This window comes from Lemur catta, chromosome 2 (assembly GCF_020740605.2).
Source record: "Lemur catta isolate mLemCat1 chromosome 2, mLemCat1.pri, whole genome shotgun sequence".
Classification (NCBI taxonomy): Eukaryota; Metazoa; Chordata; class Mammalia; order Primates; family Lemuridae; genus Lemur; species Lemur catta.
Window position 1 is genome coordinate 52,025,007 of NC_059129.1, and position 5,117 is coordinate 52,030,123.

Genomic DNA, 5,117 nt, shown 5'->3' on the forward strand with positions numbered 1-5,117 from the left:
CTAATAGCTGCTTACCCAGTCAGCCAGGTAGTCATGATTTTTAATCACTAAGAAGAGAAATGTTAAGTTTTTCTTATTGTCTTGGGTTAAACTAGAGCTCTTAAAATTAACCTGCCTGCCTATGAACCTTTCCATGAGTGATTATATAACCTACAAGTCTTATGAAGGACCTGAAGTTCCCAACATGCTCTGAAGCCTGGAAAATTAGATGGTGGGGAGGGGGAAGATGGAACTTGACACAGAGAGAAAAAAGCTTTTAGCATGTGTGCTGGGCTCAAAAAAATATGAGTATGAATGTGAGACTGTGAGTTACATCAGGAGCACATCTGCATATATGCATTTGATGTCTGTGCAGTTGTAGTGGCCAAGTGGGTATCTCTGAGTGGGAAGACATGTCCAAAGATTTAGTGATAATAATAATAATGATTTTGGATCCAGCTGCCCTGCTCTCAGTGCCAGGAGGAATGGTAGGCACAGGACTCACTGTAGGGGCAGGTGGTGAAAGCAGTCAGAAAGTAACGGGTTGTCAGGAGCACCCTTGAATGTCTCCTCCACCAATTGCTTAAAATTTAGCAGTTGGCTAACTGTGCCTCCAGGGGGTTAAAATTTTTCTTTATACTTTTCTATATTTCCACATTTTCTACAGGGTATTACATTTATAATAAAAAGGTTATTAAAGTAAAAAAATCTATTTCAGTCTTTGACAACAGTTCAAATGTAAAGTCTTAAGGGAGGGAGGTTCCTGATCCAATTTGGACCGTGAGACCTTGCCTTAAGCGGTGTGATTCGGATATCACGATCCTGGTCTAGAGTATGGGCTGTGCTACGTACTAGTTCTATTATACAATCTTCAACGAGGCTCCTGACAGCTGCGGGGCTTGAACCTGCCCAACACAGACCATAGGCTCCTCTCCCAGACATTCTCATTTAGCAGGTCCAGAGTAGACCTTGGACTCTGCATTTTAATAAGCAATATTTCACAATATTTCAAACTTTTTCATTATCATATATTTGTTCTGGTGATCTGTCATCAGTGATCTTTGATGTTACTATTGTAATTGTTTTGAGGCACCAAAAACTACATCTGTAGTTAATCACACATTGTGTGTGTTCTGACTGCTCCATCAACCAGCTGTTCCCCTATCTCTCTCCCTCTCCTCAGGCCTCCCTATTCTGTGAGCCATGACAATATTGCAGTTAAGTCAATTAAAAACCCTACAATGTCCTCTAAGTGTTCAAGTTAAAGGAAGAGTCGCATGTCTCTCACTTTAAATCAAAAGCTAGAAATGATCACGTTGAGTGAGGAAGACATGTCGAAAGCTGAAATCGGCCAAATGGTAGGCCTCTTGCACCAGTTAGTCAAGTTGTGAATGCAAAGGAAAAGTTCTTGAAGGAAATTAAAAGTGTTACTCCAGTGAACACAAGAATGATAAGAAAGCAAAACAGCCTTATTGCTGATATGGGGAAAGATTTAGTGATTTGGATAGAAGATCAAACCAGCCATGACATTTGCTTAAGCCAAAACCTAATCCAGAGTAAGGGCCTAATTCTCATCAATTCTATGAAGGCTGAGAGAGGTAAGGAAGCTACAAATGAAAAGTTTGAAGCTAGCAGAGGTTGGCTCATGAGGTTTAAGAAAAGACGCCATCTCCACAACATAAAAATGTAAAGTGAAGCAGCAAGTGCTGATGGAGAAGCTGTAGTGAGTCATCTAGAAGATCTAGCTAAGATAATGGAACGAAGGTGGCTACACTAAACAACAGGTTTTCAATATAGACAAAAACAGTCTTCTATTGAAATATGTCATCTAGGAGTTTCATAGAGAGAAAGGAGAAGTCAATGCCTGGCTTCAAAGCTTCCAAGGACAGGATGACTCTCTTGTAAGGGGCTAATGCAGCTGGTGCCTTTAAGTTGAAGCCAGTGCTGACTTATCACTCTGAAAATCCTAGGGCCCTTAAGAATTAGGCTAAATCTATTCTGTCTGTGCTCTATCAATGGAATGCCAAAGCCTGGATGACAGCACATCTGTTTACAGCCTGGTTTACTGAGTATTTTAAGCCCACTGTTGAGACCTACTGCTCAGAAAAAAAATATTCCTTTCAAAATAATATTGCTCATTGACAATGCACCTGGTCAGCCAATGAAGATGTACAGGAGATGGATGTTGTTTTCATGCTTTCAAAATACATGTATTCCTTAGCCCATGGATCAAGGAGTAATTTCAAATTTCAAGTCTTATTATTTAAGAACTACATTTCAGGCTGGGCGCAGTGGCTCATGCATCTAATCCTAGCACTCTGGGAAGCTGAAGCGGGAGGATCGCTCAAGGTCAGGAGTTCGAGACCAGCCTGAGCAAGAGCGAGACCCCATCTCTACTAAAAATAGAAAGAAATTATTTGGACAGCTAAAAATATATATAGAAAAAAATTAGCTAGGCATGGTGGCACATGCCTGTAGTCCCAGCTACTTGGAAGGCTGAGGCAGAAGGACTGCTTAAGCCCAGGAGTTTGAGGTTGCTGTGAGCTAGGCTGACGCCATGGCACTCCAGCCCAAGCAACAGAGTGAGACTCTGTCTCACAAAAAAAATTAAAAAAAGGAAAAATAAAAAGAAAAAAGAACTACATTTCATAAGGCTATAGCTACCATAGATAGTGATTCCTCTAATTGATCTGGGCAAAGAAAATTAAAAACCTTCTGGAAAGGATTCACCATTCTAGATGCCAGTAAGAACATTTGTGATTCATGAGAGGAAGTCAAAATCTCCACATTAACAGGAGTTTGGAAGAAGTTGATTCCAACTCTCATGGATGACTTTGAGGGGTTCAAGACTTCAGTGAAGGAAGGAGCTGCAAATGTGGTGGAAATAGCAAAAGAACCATTAGAAGTGGAGCCTTCTTAAGATGTGACTGAATTGCTGCAATCTTACGATAAAACTTGAAAGGATGAGGAGTTGCTTCTTATAGATGAACAAAGAAAGTGGTTTCTTGAGATAGAATCGACTCCTGGTAAAGATGTTATGAACATTGTTGAAATGATGACAAAAGATTTGGAATATTACATAAACGTAGTTCATAAAGCAGTGGGAAGGTTTCAGAGGATTAACTCCAATTTCAAAAGACATTCTACTGTGTGTAAAATGCTATCAAACAGCATCTCATGCTATACAGAAATCTTTTGTGAAAGGAAGAATTGATGCAGCAAACCTTATTGTTAACTTATTTTAAAGAAATTGCCACAGCCACCCCAACCTTTAGCAAAAACCATCCTGTTCAGTCAGCACCATCAACATTGAGATAAGACCCTCCACCAGCAAACAGATAATGACTCGCTGAAGGCTCAGATGATTGTTAGGGTTTTTTAGCAATAAAGTATTTTTAAATTAAGGTATGTACTTTTTTTTAGACATAATGCTATTGCACACTTAATAGACTACAGTATAGTGTAAACATAACCTTTATATGCACTGGGAAACCAAAAATTCGTGTTACTCACTTTATTGCAATACTCACTTTCTTGTGGTGGTGAGTAACCAAAACCACAATATCTCTGAGGTATGCCTGTACAAAAGTAGAGAGAATAATATATTAATAATTTATTCCCATGTATCCATCACCCAACTTCAACAATCACCAACTGAGGCCACTCTTGTTTCAACTATATTCCCACTCACTTCCCCAATCCCAGATTATTTTGAAGCAAATCCCTGACATCATATAATTTTATCTATAAGCATTTCAATAAGTAGGTCAAAGGGATAAAGCCTTTAAAAAGTGAACAACCAGAATACCATTTTCACACTTAAAAATTTTAACGTTAAATCTTAAAATCATGCACTATCTAGAGTGTGTTAAAACATCTCTGATCATCTCATCACTTTTCAAAAATAATTTGTCCAAATCAGAGCACAAATAAGATCTATATATTACAATTGGTTAGCATGTCTTTTAAGCTACTTCTAATTTATAGGTTTCCCTCTCCATTTTTTTTTTCCATTTGTGTTTCTCTTGTTAAAGAAGTTGGGTCATTTGTTCTATACAGCTTTTCATAATCTGGATATTAGTAGCTGCATCCTTGTAATATTGTTTAACTGTTTCCTATAATATTCTTATATTCCTATAATAGATAATTAGATCTAATAGCTTGATCAGATTCAGGTTAAATTTTTTGGCAAGAATATTTTATTATTCATTAAGAGGGATGCACTGTCTGGTTGTGTCTTTTTGTAAGTTAGCAGTCACTGATGATTATTGCCTGGATGATTCATTAATTATTAAATTTTGTGAAATGCAAACCTACTTTTCTTAATTTTTAAAAGTAGGCAAATTAATTCCTGACATTGAGAGGTACCAAGCTTCTTACTGAGATTAAATGGGATAATCATAGTTGTCATTTGTTGAGCTTCTTTCCTTTAAGCGCTGTACACACTCAGGTAAAGCAGATACTAATATCATGCCTGACACACAGATAATAAAACTAAGATGCAGAAGTAACTTGACCAACTTCACACTGCATTCAAACCCAGGTCCATATACCTACAAAGCTTCTATTCTTCCCACTACTTCCTTAAAAGATTTATTTATTGGAGGACTACTCTAATCAAAGACTTCCCCTAGGAGTGGTAAATTATTAATTGCTAAAATAATTATTCAACTCTTTCAACAGTACTTTGGTATTGGTATTGTCCCCGTTGAACAGATAAAGAAACTGAGGCTCAAAGAGGTTAGGTAATTTCCCCAAGGTCATACAGCCCTAGAATAAGGAAGGAAATGGTTTGTAAGTGTCCGTAGTGGCATTATTTGTCCATGTAGCAGGTATGTCTGGCTTCCCAGCTCTTTAAGCGTTAAGAATTACAGCGTGCAATGTACGTGCCAACTGGTAAGCAGCAGATAGATGGGAGCGAATACTCCACATAGGAAGGTATAAATTATGTTGCACTAAAACGGCGGTATGCAAAGGAGATGACACAAGCGTGCCGTAACACAACGGCGCGACGACGGCAGCACGCCTGCGTACACAAGCCATCCGGAGCAGAGAGATGCGCACGCGCGAAGAAGCCCTGCGTACGGGGGTGGGGGCGGGGCGAACAGCGCCTGCTAGGTCTTCCAGCCTCTAGGCGG